The sequence below is a fragment of the Tachyglossus aculeatus genome, chromosome 17 (assembly GCF_015852505.1).
Source record: "Tachyglossus aculeatus isolate mTacAcu1 chromosome 17, mTacAcu1.pri, whole genome shotgun sequence".
NCBI classification, from domain to species: domain Eukaryota; kingdom Metazoa; phylum Chordata; class Mammalia; order Monotremata; family Tachyglossidae; genus Tachyglossus; species Tachyglossus aculeatus.
The window spans coordinates 55,131,513-55,150,253 of NC_052082.1; the positions used below are offsets into that span (position 1 = coordinate 55,131,513).

At 48.0% G+C, this 18,741-nt stretch overlaps 2 non-coding genes across 2 annotated transcripts; one reads left to right on the forward strand and one right to left on the reverse strand.

Annotated features, from left to right (window-relative positions):
- Nucleotides 1-12,205: 12,205 nt before the first annotated feature.
- LOC119939738 lies at nt 12,206-12,343 on the reverse strand. Its single transcript, XR_005454702.1, has one exon. It is a non-coding gene; the product is annotated as a small nucleolar RNA SNORA7 (small nucleolar RNA).
- A 5,792-nt stretch (nt 12,344-18,135) lies between these two features.
- Nucleotides 18,136-18,273, forward strand: LOC119939748. The gene has a single exon (XR_005454712.1). It is a non-coding gene; the product is annotated as a small nucleolar RNA SNORA7 (small nucleolar RNA).
- Nucleotides 18,274-18,741: the final 468 nt, after the last annotated feature.

Below are 18,741 nucleotides of genomic sequence, written 5' to 3' on the forward strand. Positions count from 1 at the left end.
AATAATAATTATGGGTACTCATTAAATGCTCACTATGTGCCAAGCAATGTTCTGAGCGCTGGGGTAGATACAAGTTAATCAGGTTGGACACAGTCCCTGTCCCGAGTGGGGCTCACAGTCTTAATCCACATTTTCAGATGAGGGAACTGAGGCACAGAGAAGAGAAGTGACTTGCCAAAGGTCACAGAACAGGTAGGAGGCAGAGCCAGCATTAGAACCCAAGACCTTCTTACTCCCAGCCCCGTGCTCTATCCACTAGGTCACACTGCTGATCTCCTTGAACTAAGGGGGGAAGGGACAGAGGGTTCTGCCTTTATTTTTTCTGGCCAGGACACTCCGGCCATGAGCTAAGAGGGATGACAAGCCAGAGAGCTGAAAGTGCCAGAAAATGGTTTATGGATGTAGAGTTTCTGTAATCAGATGAGCCCAAGAGAACCACTGTCCAAGTCAAGGCAGGACCATAGCACGGAGCAGCAGGAAAGAGAAGCAAAAGGGCCAGTGGTTATTGTTCTTAATGGTATTTATTAAGTGCTTACTATGTGCCCAGCACTGTTCTAAGCACTCTGGTAGATACAAGTTAATCAGGTTGGACCCAATCCTTGTTCCACATGGTGTTCCCAATCTTAATCCCCATTTTATAGATGCAGGAACTGAGGCACAGAAATGTGAAGTGACTAGCACAAGGTCACACAGCAGACAGGTGGAGGAGCCGGAATTGGAACCCAGGTCCTTCTGACTTCCAGGCCTGTGCTCTATCCACTAGACCACACCGCATCTCTGGTCGCCAGGTGCTGAATCATCATCATCATCAATCGTATTTATTGAGCGCTTACCATGTGCAGAGCACTGTACTAAGCGCTTGGGAAGTACAAATTGGCAACATATAGAGACAGTCCCTACCCAACAGTGGGCTCACAGTCTAAAAGGGGGAGACAGAGAACAAGACCAAACATACTAACAAAATAAAAGAAATAGAATAGATATGTACAAATAAAATAAATAAATAAATAGAGTAATAAATATGTACAAACATATATACATATATACAGGTGCTGTGGGGAAGGGAAGGAGGTAAGATGGGGGGGATAGAGAGGGGAAGGAGGGGGAGAGGAAGAAGGGGCTCAGTCTGGGAAGGCCTCCTGGAGGAGGTGAGCTCTCAGTACAGCCTTGAAGGGAGGAAGAGAGCTAGCTCGGCGGATGGGCAGAGGGAGGGCATTCCAGGCCCAGGGGATGACGTGGGCCGGGGGTCGGTGGCGGGACAGGATGAATGGATAAGGTGGATAAAAGCCACAGAACTCCCAGCAACTGGCCAGATCATTTCTTGAGAAATCTTTGCTGGGAGCAGAGTGGGTGGGCATGGGAGGGCCTGATCAACTGTGGAGGCTTGAAAGCCCAGGACCAACTTGTCCCCAAATGAGTTGTGCTGTTACCTAGGCAACTGTCACCTGGGCAGCAATTTCCTCCGCTGTGGTTCTCTTAGCTGCGCTTCTCTGGGCTGCGGTTTTCTGGGCTGCAGTTCTCTGGGTGGCTCTTCTCTGACCTATGGCTCCCTGACCTGCGGTTACTCTCCCCCACGTCAAAGCTTTAATAATAATTGGGGTATCAGTCGAGTGCTGACTATGTGCCAGGCACTGTATTAAGTGCTGGAGTGGATACAAGCAAATTGGGTTGGACACAGTCCCTGTCCTGCATGGGGCTCACAGTCTTAATCCCCATTTTACAAATGAGGTGACTGAGGCCCAGAGAAGTGAAGTGACTTGCCCAAGGCCACACAGCAGACTCATGGTGGAGCTGGGATTAGAACCCATGACCTTCTCATTCCCAGGCCAGTGCTCTATCCACTACACCATGCTGCTTCTCCAACTGAAGGCCCGTCTCCTCCAAGAGGCCTTCCCTGACTAAGCCCCCTTTCCTTTTCTCCCCCTCCCTTCTGCATCACCCTGACTTGGTCCCTTTATTCAGCCCCCATCCCAGCCCCACAGCACCTATGTACATTTCTGTAATTTATTTCTATTGGTGTATGTCTCCCCCACTAACCCATGTGCTCGTTGTGGGCGGGGAATGTGTCTATTTGTATATAGTCCTCTCCCAAACGCTTAGTACAGTGCTCTGCATACAGTAAGTGCTCAATAAATATGACTGACTGAATGAATGAGTGAATGCGGTTCCCTGGGCTGCAGTTCTCTGAGCTGCTGTTCTCTGAGCTGTGGTTTTCTGGCTGTGATTCCCTGGGCTGTGGATTTCTGGACTGCGGTTCTCTAAGCTGCTTTCTGTGCTGAACTCCCCCACTTTGAGCATCACTGCAGGCTGACCAAGGATGAGAAAGAGGCCCAAGAGGCAGCAGCAGGGTCAGCTGGTGGGCTCCCCGAGGCTGGGAAATGACCGATTAGCTGATTGATGGATTACAGCACTTTGGCACGGTGCTGATGTCTGGAGACTACACCGCTTCCTTGATGAACAGTTCTCAAATGCTGGAGCAGAGATTGTCGGGCGGGGAGGATGAAGAAGGAGGAAAAGGAAGAGGAAAGAGAGAAGGGGCCCAGGCGTCGGGGAAGGACAGTCAGGGGAGAGGACACAATCCATGAGTAGGGTCAGATAACCCTCAAGGAAACAGCTCTCTGGTCTCCCAGGGAGGCAGGACACCAGAGGTGATGGACAGACTGTCAGCGGGGAGTCTTTGGATGGTGGAGGGAATGAGGAGGAGGGAAGGGCCAAAGGTCTCTGCAACACTTTTCTACATTTAAAGTTCATTCTTGGAAATGTTTCTCACCCCCACCCCGCCAAGAGGAGTTGGTTCTGCAGGGAAAGAAAACAGAATTAACACTGATTTTATAAGCAAATGGCTGAAAACCATGTTTCCCATATCCGACATGAGGCTCCCAATCTAGTCGAGAGGGAGAACAGGTATTGAATCCCTGTTTTACAGATGAAGGGACTGAGGCCCAGAGAAGTTTAAGTGACTAAACATGGCAGGGGGAAATGGCGGAGTTGGGATTAGAATCGGGTCTCCACACTCCCAGGCCTGAGCACTTTGCACTGGACCACACTGCCTCCCTGCAGGGGATAGTCTCCTTGGCTTGATTATTTTTCTGGCTCTCTTTTAGGAGTCAGGTTTATTTTCTCACATGTTCCCTTGCCCCACATTCTGTTGCTACCCCCTCTTTCTCCTCTCCAGTGGCCCCAGAGCCTTAAGTGAGAGAAACCAGCAATCCATCAATCAATCAATAGTATTGAGCCCCCTACAGTGTGCAGAGCACTGTACTAAGAGCTTGAGAGAGCGCGATAGAATTAGTAGGTACGATTCATAATCATAACTATAATCACAATAATGCTATTAGTTAAGTGCTTACCTATATGCCTAGAATTGTACTAAGCACTGGGGTAGATACAAGAGAGCAGGTCAGATACAGTCCCTGTCACACGTGGAGCTCATGGTCTAATTAGGGGGAAGAACATTTATTTAATTCCTGTTGTACAGATGAGGACAATGAGGCCCAGGAAAGAGAAATGACTTGCCCAAGGTCACACAATAGACAAGTGGCAGAGCTGGGATTAGAACCCAAGTCCTCTGACTCCCAGGATCATGCTCTTTCCACTAGTCCATTGTTATACTGTACTCTCCCAAATGCTCCTTACAGTGCTCTGTACTAACTGTACAGATTGACTGACTGACTGCAAGAATCATACAATTCATTCATTCATTCAATCGTATTTATTGAGCGCTTACTGTGTGCAGAGCACTGTACTAAGCGCTTGGGAAGTACAAGTTGAATCCAGCTGCAGGAGAGACAGGCACTAAACTGTAAACTCCATGAGAGTGGGAGCCCACCTTTTCCTCTGCTCCTCCTCCCCTCCCTCTGCTTTACCCCCCTCCTCACCCCACAGCACTTGTGTATACATGTACATATTTATTATTCTATTTATTTTATTAATGATGTATATATATCTATAATTCTATTTATTTATATTGATGCTACTGATGTCTGTCTACTTGCTTTGTTTTGTTGTCTGTCTCCCTCCTTCTAGACTGTGAGCCTGATGTTGAGTAGGGATTGTCTCTGTTGCTGAACTGTACTTTCCAAGCGCTTAGTACAGTACTCTGCACACAGTAAGCGCTCAATAAATATGATTGAGTGAATGAATGAATCATGACTATGAGTTGTATTGCAGTGTTAAGTGGTGCATCAAATGGGTGCTCCATATATGCCACCGATTGAATGATAAATTACAGATACTAGGAAGAAGGAAAAGGGGAATGTGTATGTGAGTTCGGGTTTCAGTTATAAGGTGTGGAAGATGTGGATAAACTGCTAAAGGAGGTTGAAAGAAGCAGTGTGGTCTAGTGGCTAGAGCCCGGGCCTGGGAGTCAACGGGACCTGGGTTCTAATCCCAGCTCCACCACTTGTCTGTTGTGTGACTTTGGGCAAATCACTTCACTTCTTTGAGTCTCAGTTACCTAATCTGTAAAATGGGGATTACGATTGTGAGCCCCATGTGGGACAGGGACTGTGTCCAACCAGATTTGCTTGTATCCACCCCAGTGTTTAGAACAGTGCCTGGCACACAGTAAGCGCTTAACAAATACCACAACTGTGAGCATTTAAATACTTGGGAGTGCAGAAGTCTGGAAGAGATGGTGAGGGGAGAAAAACAGAGGTTCAATTAATTTATTAGTAAATCAATGGGATTCATTGAGTGCTTACTGTGTTCAGAGCACTGTACTAAAGGCTTGGGAGAGTAAAATACAACAGAGTCGGTAGACATGTTCCCTGCCTTCAAGGAGCTCACAGACCAGAAGAGGAGTTTACAGTTTAGAGAAGGAGTTTATAGTCTAGCAGAAGAGCTTACATTTAGAGGAGGAACTTCCAATCTGGAGAACAAGTTTACAGTCTAGAGGAGTTTACAGACCAGAGAAGGAGCTTACAGTCTAGAGAAGGAGCTTATATTCTAGAAAAGGAGTTGGCAGTCTAGAGGAGGAGTACAGTCATTCATTCATTCATTCAATCATATTTATTGAGCGCTTACTGTGTGCAGAGCACTCTACTAAGCGCTTGGGAAGTACAAGTTGGCAACATATAGAGACGGTCCCTACCCAACAACAGGCTCACAGTCTAGAAGGGGGAGACAGACAAGAAAACCAAACATGTGGACAGGCGTCAAGTCATCAGAATAAATAGAAATAAAGCCAGATGCACATCATTAACAAAATAAATAGAATAGTAAATATGTACAAATAAAATAAATAAAGTCCAGAGAAGGAGCTTACAGTGTAGAGGAGGAGCTTACAGCCAGGACAACCAACCTAGAGGAGATGTAATTTTGAAAGGGCTTGGAAAATGGGGAGAGCTGTGGTCCGTTGAATCTAAAGTTGGGAGGGGTTCTTAAATGGGTGGTGGGATCTGACTGAGGCTGAGTATTGAGGCAGGGCTGGGGATTGGGGTGACGGAGTCCTAACTTCCCCATGACTTCCTGTCTGAGCCCCCGTGACAATTTCCCAGTCCCCGGTCCTCAGTTGCTCCCTGGCATCCCGGCTCTGTCAATCAATCAATCAATCAATCGTATTTATTGAGCGCTTACTGTGTGCAGAGCACTGTACTAAGGCTTGGGAAGTACAAGTTCCCTGGGGCTCCCGAGAGTCAAGGGAGAGGGAGGGGCTGGAAGGGGCAGTCCCCCAGCCTAAGACCCCCCAGGATCGGCCTCAGTGAGAGACTGCAGGCGGCGAGGGGATGAGTGATAAGGCCGGGCTGGGCTCACTCACATTTTCCACTTCCCAGGGTCTTCCCGCCTCATGGCGTCACCCAGACCTTTATCTAATGCTGCAGCCCAACGCTTTATCTTCTCCCCCACAACTTGAGTGTTTTCTTTCCTCCTCCACCTTCTCCTCCTCCTGCTCCCTTCTCCTGCTCCTCTTTTCTCCTCTTCCTCCACCCCCTTCCTCCCCCCTTCTCCTCCTCCGTTCTTCTGCTCCTCAAGGGCAGGAATCATATCTACCAACTCTATTGTAGTATCCGCTTCCAAGCGCTTGGTCTAGGGAAGCAGTTTGATCTAGTGGAAAGATCACGAGCCTGGGAGTCGGGGGACCTGGGTTCTAATCCTGCCTCTACCATGTGTCTGCTGTGTGACCTTGGGAAAGTCACTTCACTTATCTTGGGCCTCAGTTCCCTCATCTGTAACATGGGGATTAAGACGGTGGGACAGGGACTGAGTTCCAACCTGATCAACTTGTATCTACCCCAGCACTTAGAACAGTTCCTGGCACATAGTAAGTGCTTAATAAATGCCACAAACACAAAGCGCTTAGTACAGTGCTCTGCACACATATAAATCCGATTGACTGGTTGAGGATGGAATTGCTGGGAGCCTCCAAACCCACTTCTGGCAGACCCTCGGATCCGACAGTCAGCATGGAAAAAAGATTCTCAGAGCCCCCATTCCAATTCACCTGAAGCCTGATTTCTCAGCTACGGAAACTTGTTTTATCGGTTAAAAACGGGATAAGAGAGAACCCAGCCTAGAGCTCTCAGCTGAAGAGTCACAGTGAAAACATTTGGTTCATTCCCCCACCCCCTCACCCCCACCCCACCCCCCCAGCTCTCCTGACAGATCTGCTGACACAGGGAATGCTTCTGACCAGCACTGGCCTCCTACCTCGCTCTTTTCCTCTCTCTCCTCTTTTCTTTCCCCTTTTTTGGGGACTTTGATTGACACTCACTTTTGGTGTGCTGAAAGAAGACACTGAGTTGGAAAAAGCGCTTATTAAAAACGTCTTACTTACAATGGACAGCCCTTAGGCTGTTATAAATAGCCCTCTCTCCTTCTCCCCTCCCTAAATGCTCCCCTTCCCACTTCCCCCTCCCCAGTTTGGTCACAGCCCAGGGCTGGGCACAGGGTAATGTTGGGATCCATTTTTCCAGGAAGTGAAGAGGTTTTGATCTTGCTCACTTTCCTGTTTGGAGGGAAAAGGAGAGGAGACTAGGAGAGGGTGGGCTACAAGGGCGAGGGGTTCCTGTTGGTGGTGATTGGGGGCATTTTTGTGTTTTTGCTGCCTGCAAAACTCAAGGACAAAATCCACCCAGGAAGCATAATGAGGAAGCAGTGTGGTCTAGTAAAGAGAGCACAGGCCTGGGAGTCCAAAGGACCTGGGTTCTAATCCCAGCTTGGCCATTGGTCTGCTGTGAGACCACACTTTACTTCTTTGGGCCTCAGTTACCTCATCCGGAAAATGGGAATTAAAACTGTGAACCCCACGAGGGACATGGACTGTGTCCAACCTGATTAGCTTGTTTCTACATCAGCACTTAGTACACTGCCTAGCACATAGTAAGAGCTTAACAAATACCGCACACACTCAAAAAAAGCCACCTGGTGACAGTGATAACAGGAACCACTGTTCACCAACACCCATACACACACTCACAGAGCAACCTCTTCTGTTTATTTCCTCTTTCCCTATCTGACTTCCCCAGCCACCATCCTGAAGTCACAAAAGCAGGACCCCAGTCGGATCCCCATCCCACCCCGCCCAGCCCCTGGGGGTGGGGGTGGATAGAGAAGTGAAATACTCAAAACCAGTGGTGTCAGGACACAAATACCCGAAAAGTGTTTCTCCAGAGAAAACTCTGCTTTCCTTGCAAATGGGAATAGAAGTAGCTATTTATACACCATCTTTTATTGCCTGCCTAAAAATAACCTTTCATGGCTTCCTCCTTCTCCTCCTTCACCTCCTCCTTTTCCTCATAGGTTATGAGCCCTTTGAGGGACAGAGAGCATGTCTAATTCTCTAAACAGGGCTTAGTTCAGTGCTTTGCGAACAACAAGCGCTTAGTAAATAATATCACTATTATTACTGCTCCTCCTTCTTTTCTTTCTCCTTGCTCCTTAGCCTGGCCTCGCCCTGAGAAGCAATTCTTAAAAAGAAATAATAAAAATAAGGAAGCATCAAGCACCCTCAGGGGATTTGGGAGAACAAAACTCAACAACTTTACCCTTCCCTTGCAGTTTCCATCCCCCACCCCCTCCATCTCCAGTGTCCCACCTCCCCCTCCCCCAACTGCTGGAATGCTGGGGTAACCCTGCATTGGCCTTGGGGAGAGATGACTGTCTTACTGCTGACAGGCTAAAGGATCTGGGCCTTTTCCTCTTTTTGCAACCCCAGAATCTGGGCATCTTGGCTGGGTGGGATCCATGAACAGTGCAGAGAGCGCTTTATTGGGTGCCTGTTACAGCGCTTAGAACAGTGCACAGCGCTTAGAACACTGCTTGTCACATGGTAAGCACTTAACAAATACCATTATTATTATTATTGCATACAGAATAATAACAATGGTATTCGTTAAGTGCTTACTATGTGCCAGGCCCTGTACTAAACGCTGGGGTGGATACAAGCAAATTGGGTTGGGCACAGTCCCTGTCCCAAGTGGAGCTCACAGTCTCAATCCCCATTTTACAGATGAGGTAACTGAGGCACAGAGAAGTGAAGTGACTTACCCAAGGTCACACGCAGACAAGTGGTGGGGCTGGGATTAGAACCCCTGACCTTCCGACTCCCAGGCCCGTCCTCTAGCCACTATGCCACGCTGCTTCTTGGTTTTGGGTGCCTTCTCTGTGCAAAGCACTAACTTGGGCACCTGCTAAGTATAGAGTTCATACTGGGCTCTTATTAATGCTATTATTAATCATCTATTCGGTGTTTATTAAATGCTAAGCACTGGAGTGGATAGGAGATCATCAGATCCCTGGCCCACATCCTATACTTCTGGCCTGGAAGGCCCTCTCACAAATCTGCCAGACAATTACTCTCCCCTGCCTTCAAAGCCTTACTGAAGGCCCATCTCCTCCAAGAGGCCTTCCCAGACTAAGCCCCACTTTTCCTCATCTCCCACTCCCTTCTGCTTCACCCTGACTTGCTCCCTTTGCTCTTCCCCCATCTCTCCACCCCACAGCACTTATGTATGTATCTGTAATTTTATTTATTTATATTGATGTCTTTATTTGTATTGATGTCTGCCTCCTCCCCCTATACTGTGAGCTCACTATTGGCAGGGATTGTTACTCTTTACTGCTGTATTGTACTTTCCTAAGCACTTAGTACAGTGCTCTACGCATAGTAGGCTCTCAATAAATATGACTGAATGAGAGAGAAAACAGGTATTTCGATCCCCATTTTACAGATGAGAAAACCAAGGCCCAGAGAAGTTAAGTGACTTACCCATTATCCCTTCAACTGGGAAGTGGCAAAGCCAAGACTAGAATCCAGATCCTCTGACTCCTAGCCCCAGGCTCTTTCTACTAGCCCAGGCTACTTGCCCTGCTCTGGGTGGTCCCTAGTCTGTTGGAGTCACAGCCCGATGTACATGATTTATCTCTCTGTCTCAGGAGGGTTGACACAAACCTCAGGGCCTAGGAGAATTTGAGAGAAGGGGGCTGGCACGGGGAGCTAGGAAGGGTGGGAATGAAAGTAGTGTGGCCTGAAAAGCAGTGTGGTCTAGTGGATAGAGCACAGGCCTAGGCGTCAGAAGGACCTGATTCCTAATCCCTCAGGGCCCAGACTTTCCATCAAGAGAAGAGACTAGATAAAGAAAGTTCCTGGGAAAGGGAGGTAACCCCCCCTACTCCTCTCACCCCCCTCAACTCCCACTCACTTATCAGTCAATCAACCAATCGCACTTATTGAGCCCTTACTCGCGTGTAGAGCACCTAACTAACCCAGGAGAGTGCAAAATAACAGAATTGGTAGACATGTTTGCTGCCCACAGGGAGCTTACAGTCCAGAGCGGGAGACAGACTTTAATAGAAATAAAGAACTGGGACAGATTAAAATAAGCTTTGAGTCCCAGCCTCGGACACAGTTTGGGGTTGGGAATGAGAGCACGGAAACCTAATTGCTTTCGCTCCTTTGTTTCCTTTCCATGATAAAGGAATTCCGTTTTCCAGTAATTAACATTTTCTAAGCTTTAATTTGTTTCTTTCTCCCATTCAACACTTTTTCCCTTCTGGTCCCCGCCTTTGTCTGTCTGTGTCCCTCTGTTTCTGTTTGTCTCTGCCCTTCTGCTTCTGTTTGACTCTGTCGCTCTGACTGTCTCTGTCGGATTATGTCTCTATTTGCCTCCTCCTCGTCTGTCTGTGTCCCATCTGGATCTTCTCTTAGGCTCCTTCCCGTTTTTACCCTTCTCCTCTCTCTGCTCCCAGAGGCCTCTGCCCCTTCATTCTCCTGAACTGTTTACTGCCCTGTCACTCAAAGACCAGTGTTTCATGATCTTCCTTTTTCCTCTTTCCTTCACCCTCTTCCTCTCCCTCCCAGCCCACCACTCCCATCATACTGATTCCTTCCTAATTTCTCTTTTAGTTTCATTGTCATTAGCCCCTAGGATTCCCGCTTTTATCTCTGTCTCCCAGATCCATTTGGATTTTGGGTTTACTCACTTTCACTCCTCTTCTCTTTTTTCCCTTCCCGGTTTCCCTTAATAATAACAGTAGTTGTGGAATTTGTTAAGCGCTTACAATGTGACAAGCACTGTACTAAGCACTTTGGGTTTGCTCACTTTCACTCCTCTTTCTTCTCTCTTTTCCCTTCCCGATTTCCCTTAGTAATAATGGTATTTGTGGAATTTGTTAAGCACTTACCATACGACAGGCACTGTACTAAGTGCTTTGTCACTAAGCGCTCTACTCTAAGCGCTTTGGGTTTGCTCACTTTCACTCTTTCTCCTCTCTTTTCCTTCCCAGTTTCCTTTAATAATGACAGTAATTGTGGACTTTGTTAATAATAATAATGATGGCATTTATTAAGCGCTTACTATGTGCAAAGCACTGTTCTAAGCGCTGGGGAGGTTACAAGGTGCTCAGATTGTTCTAAGGGGGGCTCACAGTCTTAATCCCCATTTTACAGATGAGGTAACTGAGGCACGGAGAAGTTAAGTGACTTGCCCAAAGTCACACAGCTGACAATTGGCAGAGCCGGGATTTGAACCCATGAACTCTGACTCCAAAGCCCGGGCTCTTTCCACTGAGCCACACTGCTTCTAGTTGTGGAATTTGTTAAGTGCTTACAATGTGACAGGCACTGTACTAAGCGCTGGGTTGGGTATAAGCAAATTGGGTTGAACACAGTCCCTGTCCTACAGGGGCTCACAGTCTTAATCTCTGTTTTACAGACTAGGTAACTGAAGTCCAGAGAAGTGACTTGCCCAAGATCACACAGCAGACAAGTGGCAGAGTGGGATTAGAACCCAGGTCCTTCTGACTCCCAGGCCCGTGCTCTATCCACTAGGCCACACTGCTTCTCAGACAATGCTGCTTCCCTTCCCACCCTTCCTCTCCCAGATCCCTGTGCTGGCCCCCTGCTCTCAAATTCTCCCCCCGCCTCGCTCTCCTTCTCCCACGCCTCCTCCCCTGTTCTCTGTCCCCTCCAGTCAGCTTCTTATTTGAGGTATCACGAGAGTCTGATTTTAATTTGGAAAGTTGGTTTTCCCATAATATCTAGACTACAGAGAACCCGCCACAAAGACTCCCCCTGGGAGGGGTGAGACTCTGGCAAAGCTTGAGTCAAATGGCCCAAACCCAGAAAAACACCCCGAGAGACCCAGATCTGGATGTTCTGGGGGAAGGGAACTAATTTTTTTTTTGTTTAATTGTACCAGGAAATGGGTTCCTTTAGAGCCTAGAGTTTGACCTGATCAGTAAGGAACGATGTAGCAGTAGTGTTAAAAGTACCAGTAGTAGTAATAGAAATAGTAATCTTGTTTTGCATTATGTTGAGTCATCTCCAACACATAGCTACTCCATGGACGCAGCAGCGTGGTTCAGTGGAAAGAGCACGGGCTTTGGAGTCAGAGGTCATGGGTTCAAATCCCGAGTCTGCCAATTGTCAGCTGTGTGACTTTGGGCAAGTCACAACTTCTCTGTGCCTCAGTTACCTCATCTGTAAAATGGGAATTAAGACTGTGAGCCTCCTGTGGGACAACCTGATCACCTTGTTACCTCCCCAGCGCTTAGAACAGTGCTTTGCACATAGTAAGCACTTAACAAATGCCATTATTATTATTATTATCTCTCCCAGAACGCCCCACACCCATCTGCAAGCGTTCCTGTAGCGCATCCATAGAGTTTGCTTGGTAAAAATACAGAAGTGGTTTACTATTGCCTCCTTCCACACAGTAAACTTGAGTCTGCACCCTTGACTCTCTCCCAGCATGGGTGAGTTTTGACTTGTAGCAGATTGCCTTCCACTAGCTAGCCACTGGCCAAGCTAGGAATGGAATGGGTATGCCTCTGCTTGACTCTCCCTCCTGTAGCCAAGACTGGTAGAGTACTGGAAACTCTCCAGGTGCGATCCTGAGAGTGGAGAAATAGTAGTAGCAGTAGCAAGAATGATAATAATGGTTAGTAATTGTAGAAATAGTGGTAGCAAGAAGTAGTAGCGATAGCAAAAATAGAAGTAGTATTAGTAAGTAGAAGTAATAGTAATGGTAGTGGTAACAGACTAGTAATAGCGGCTAGTGGTTAGTAGCAATAATAATAATAGTAAAAGTAGTAGTGGTAGTAATGGCAGTAGTTGCAACCAGCGATAATCACAATAATTGAACTAGTAATAAGTGGTAGCAATAGTAATAATAATAATAATGATGGCATGTGGTTAAGCGCTTACTATGTGCAAAGCACTGTTCTAAGCACTGGGGAGGTTACAGGGTGATCAGGTTGTTCCACGGGGGGCTCACAGTCTTAATCCCCATTTGACAGATGAGGTAACTGAGGCACAGAGAGGGTAAGTGACTTTCCCAAAGTCACACAGTTGACAAGCAGCGGAGCTGGGATTTGAACCCCTGTCCTCTGACTCCAAAGCCCGTGCTCTTTCCACTGAGGTAATACTGTACTCTCCCAAGCACTTAGTACAGTGCTCTGCACACAGTAAGTACTCAATAAATACCACCGATTGATTAATTGTCTTTATCGAGCACCCACTGAATGCAATTTGCCCTACTAAGCACTTGGGAAGTACAAAGAAGTGATATGTTCTCTGCCCACAAGGAGCTTACATGTTAGTGGAGGAGACAGACATAAAAATATTTACCAAGAGGATAATCAAAATAAATCATTGAGGACACATATATAAATAAGACGGGTATAAATAAACCTTGATTTCAAAATAAATCACTCCCTAGGGGAGCCACGGATAGCACATGAGGATTCCAGACACCCTTTTGCCAACCCGGAAGTTCGGACACGCATTATGTTTCATGCATTAGGCAGATTATATGGCACAATGTAATGGTGTCATACAGAACTTTTTGCAAAAGTCCTCAGGACATAGAGTGTGTCTACAGGAAGACCACTGGGCTACTCCTAAATAATAATAATTATGGTATTTGTTAAGCACTTACTATGTGCGAGGCACTGTACTAAGCGCTCAGGTGGAACAAGCAAATCGGGTTGGACGCAGTCCCTGTCGCATGTGGGGCTCACAGTCTCAATTCCCATTTTACAGGTGAGGTAACTGAGGCACAGAGAAGTTAAGTGACTTGCCCAAAGTCACACAGCTGATAAGAACCCACAACATCCGACTCCCAAGCTCATGCTCTTTCCACTAAGCCGTGCTGCTTCTCAATACGAGCAAACTGGGTTGGCACAGTCCCTGTCCCACATGGGGTACCCAGTCTCAATCCCCACTTTACAGATGAGGTAACTGAGGTCCAGAGGAGTGAAGCGTCTTGCCCAAGGTCACCCAGCAGGTAAGTGGCAGAGCCGGGATTAGAACCCACAACCTTCTGACTCCCGGGCCCTTGCTCTACCCACTAAGCCACGCTGAGGGGAGACGGGGAAGGGGGCGCCTAGGGATTGGTCGAAGGCCCTCCTTCATCCCCACAAATCCCCGAAGGATCCGACTAAACGCCCTCCTACCCCCTCCCACTCAAAACCTGCTAGGAATCAGACAAACCTCTCAGAGGGCCCACAGGGAGAGGGAGGAGGACACAAGGGAGGGAGGCGGAACTGCCAAAGGGGCAGCTTAATAGTAATAATTAAGCGTTTACTATGTGCAAAGCACTGTTCTAAGCGCTGGGGAGGTTACAAGGTGATCAGGTTGTCCCACGGGGGGCTCACAATCTCAATCCCCGTTTTACAGATCAATCAATCAATCGTATTTATTGAGCGCTTACTGCGTGCAGAGCACTGTACTAAGCGCTTGGGAAGTACAAGCTGGCAACATATAGAAACAGTCCCTACCCAACAGTGGGCTCACAGTCTAGAAGGGGGAGACAGAGAAACATACCAAACAGACCAAACATACTAACAAAATAAAATAAATAGAATAGACAGGTACAAGTAAAAGAAAGAAATAAATAAATAGAGTAATAAATATATACAAACATATATACATATATACAGGTGCTGTGGGGAAGGGAAGGAGGTAAGATGCGGGGGATGGAGAGGGGGACGAGGGGGAGAGGAAGGAAGGGGCTACAGATGAGGTAGCTAAAGCACAGAGAAGTTAAACGACTTGCCCAAAGTCACACAGCTAAGTGGCAGATCCAGGGTTTGAACTCATGACCTCTGATTCCAAAGCCCAGGCTCTTTCCACTGGGCCACGCTGCTTCTAAGATGCCAGACGAGGTTATATGTTCACCTGTCACTTACCTCCTCCCTCCCGGGCTGCTGCCATTATTCCTAATCTGAGAAGCTTATTGGAAAACAGCTGCAGACCTTCTTCCCCAGCCAGCCGGCCTCTAGCCAAGGCCTTTCAGCTGTTGGACCTCAGGGAGGCCCCCTACTCAGTCCTGGGTCATCTATGTTGGGTACCCAGGTGGATCATGAAACGGCTGGGTCGCTCCGTTGGGAGGCGGGAGGCAGGAGGAGGGGGAGGAGTCGCTCTGATGCAGGGAGAACATTAATCCCAATGGGCAAGACTGCCTCTCTAGAATGTCAGCTCAGTGTGGGAAGGGGATGGGTCTACCAACTCTGTAATATTATACTCTCCCAAGTGCTGAGTACAGTGTTCTGCACACAGTAAGCGCTCAGTAAATACAATGGATTGATTGATCAGATCAGACACAGTCTCCATGCCCAAACCAGGCTTATAGCCTAAAGAGAAGGGAGAACAGGTATTGAACTCCCAATTTACAGATGAGGAAACTGAGGCCCAGAACAGTTAAGTGACTCGCCCAAAGCCACACAGCAGGCAAGTGGCAGAGCTCTTTCCAACAGGCCACACTGTCTGGCCCCTGATCTTTGGCTAGCTGGTGCCTGGCCCCAAGGCCAAGGCAGAGATGCCAGAGGGAAGATATAGGGGCTTCATTCATTCAGTCAGTCATATTTATTGAGGTCTTATGAGTGCAAAGCACTGGATTAAGCACTTTTAAGAGTACATTAGAACAATAAACAGACATATTTCCTGCCCAAAACAAGCTTACTCTCACTCGTCACTCATGTGCTTGGCTGTCCTACCAATACTAGTCTTGGTGGTCTGTAGACATGGTCACCCACCTCCCCACCCCGGTGTCACTCAATAGGAGGTCAGCTAGCTTGGAAGGGGGGGTGGGGGCGTCTGCTAGCTTGGAGGGGGGAGACGGTGGGTGGCTCCAATTCTTTCCAGAACAAAGTTCACTGTGGGTGTGACCTGTGGAACATGACACTGTGATGGCCAGCCAGCCGGTTTGGGGTAGAGGGGAGGAGGACGACTCCCAGGATCTGGGGTGCTGTAACTGCACCTGTCTGGGTGAGCTGTCCATGACATCCCAGGGCAGGTGGGGAGGGGGGAGGGTAAATACGATAGACTGGCTTCCATTCATTCATTCATTCATTCAATCGTATTTATTGAACACTTTCTGTGTACAAGGCACTGTACTAAGCATTTGGGAGAGTACAATATAACAATAAACCTCTAGGCTGTGAGTTCGTCCTCTAGATGTGAGCTCGTTGTGGGCAGGGAATGTGTCTTATGTTATACTGTACTGTCCCAAGTGCTTAGTACAGTACTTTGCACACAGTAAGCACTCAATAAATATGATTAATAATAATAAACAGACACATTTCCTGCCCACAGTGAGCTTACAGTCTGACTGACTAAAATCACAACTCCTTCGGGAAGTCGCCCCAGACTAACCTCTCATCGCCCCTCCCCATTCTTCCTCCCTTCTGCATCACATATGCATTTGGGTCCTTCCCCCCTAAGAACTTGGCTACTTACCCAACCCCTAGCCCCACTGCACACAGTAAGTGCTCAATAAATATGATTGGCTGATTGACATGTCCCTACCACCTGCTTCCCCCTACCCATAATTAATTTTAATGCCTGTCTCCTCTGCCATATTGAAACCCCCATGAGGGCAGGAATTCGAGCTACTAACTCTCTGGTACTCTCCCAAGTGCATAGCACAGTGCTCTGCTCAGAGTCAGCCTTTGATAAATATTACTAATTAATCGAGCTCCATCATGGAAGGTGGTGGAGAAACTTTCCAAGTCTTTATTTCTTCAAGGAGGGGTTTTTTTTTCCCTTTGTTCCCCTGTCACCTAGCAAATGCCAGCCTACAGGATCCCAGGTTCACTTTGTTTTTTTAAATGGTATTTGTTAAGCGCTTACTATGTGCTAGGTACTGTTCTAAGCGCTAGGGTAGATACAAGATAATCAGGTTGGACACAGTCCCTGTCCCCTATGGGGCTCACAATCTTAATCCCCTTTTTACAGATGAGGTAACTGAGGCAGAGAGAAGTTAAGTGACCTGTCCAAGATCATACAACGGACAAGTGGCAGAGCTGGAATTAGAACCCAGGTCCTTCTGAGTCCCAGATCCATGCTCTAACCACTAGACCATGCTGCTCAGTTGGGGCTGTCTTTGCTGGGCAAGTCTGCGGGGGCAGGTGGGTGGACCCCTCCCCTGGAAACTGACTTGCTAAGACCGTCCGTAGCCTGTAGGTAGCTCTCACTTGCCCCTCCCAAACACCTGTGTCCGTCCAGCTCTCAGCTAATTGGCTAATTGGCTGAACACATGAGGTGGTATACAGGTTTGCCCATTGAGAAGCCCGGGTGCAAATAATAATAATAATAATAATAATAATAATAGTGTTTATTAAGCGCTTACTATGTGCCAAGCACTGCAAATGGGGGGGGGGGGGGAGCTGCCCCTGGTGTCAAGATGGGCACCCCTTCTCCTTCCACACTCCCCCACACCCATGACCAAGGCTATGCCTTCCACTGTAGCATTCCCCTGGGGCCTGCTGGGCATGGCCAAGGAACTAAGACCCTTCCTAGCCTGACCTTCCTCACCTGTCACACATTGCTATTCCTAAACCAGGAATCCCCACCAAAAGAAGCCCACCCTGTGCCCACTCCAGCTAGGGACTTGCCCTGGTAGCCTCTTCCAGGGGCAGATCCCTGGAGTAGAGTCAGATACCTGATGCTTGCTCCCTGGATCTGACCCTACTCAGCTCCTCCCCCCAGGCTCTCCTCCAAAACTCCAATCCCATCAACCCTTAGGAGGCCTTCCTCAGCTCCTCTTTCCAAACTCTTTTACAAAGCTCCAATCCCATCAACTCTTGGGTGGGCCTCCTCAGCTCCTCTCCCTGCCTGTCCTCCAAAGCTACAATTCCATCAGCCTTTGGGAGGCCCTCCTCAGCTCTTCCCCCATTCTGTCCAAAGCTCCAATCCCATCAACCCTGGGACTGTCCTCGGATATTCTCCCAGTCTGTCCTCCAAAGGTCCAATCCCATCAGCCCTCCAGGGGTGGTCCTTCTCAGATCCTCTCCCAATCTCTCCCCAAAAGTTCCAATCCCAGCAGCCGTTGGGGTGTTCTCCTCAGCTCTTCCCCCAGTCTCTCCTCCAAAGATCCAATCCCCAAAACCCTCAGCGAACACTTGGTCTTCCAATTAGCCACCTGCCTGCCCAGCAAAAGTCTCCAGTCCTTGGGATCTTGTCTCGCCTAAATGCAGCAGCAAGAGTTAGTGAGGTTCTTTGCCAGGGGCCAAGTATGCCAGGGGCAAACCCAGTTCTCAATTCCAAAAAGAAGATTTCTGATCCTTTCATTTTCTTCACAGCTCCCCTGTGCCTGACTGCCTCATCCCTCATAACAAAAGGTGATTGTCCCATAGTCGGTCTTGCTGTAATATTTTGGAACCTGCTGAATTTTGGCTGTGTGATTGCATTCTCCCCTCTCAGGATGGCACCTGGAGAATTTCTAGTACTCTCTCAGTCTCCGCTATGGGAGGGAGAGTCAAGCAGAGGCACACCAATTCCATTCCTAGCTTGGGCCATGGCTAGCGAGTGGAAGGCAATCTGCTACAAGTCAAAACCCTCCTGGGCTGGGTCCTGACTCCGCCCCTTATCTGCTGTGTGGCGTTGGGCAAGTCACTTCATTTCTCTGTTATTCAGTTCCCTCATCGGGAAAATGGGGATTAAGTATGTGAGCCCCATGTGGGACAGGAACTGTGTCCAACCCAATTTGCTTGTATCCACCCCAGAACTTAGTACAGTGTCTGGCACATAGTAAGAGCTTAACAATTGCCACAGTTATCATTATCATTATTATTATTACACCAGAGTTGAAGAGTGTATACCTTTACAAGTTAGGTAAGGGCTAGGGCACAACCGGAAGTGATGGAGATGGGGTCAAGGAATGGGGAGTGGGCTGCAGGGCTGGCTTGTAAATATTTTGAAGCCCAACAGCAAACCACTTATTAGGGACTGTTCAAGATCTGCCTTGCCTGAGTCACCCAGTGTACACAAACCGAGCCTGGTGCCAAAAACTAGAGAGT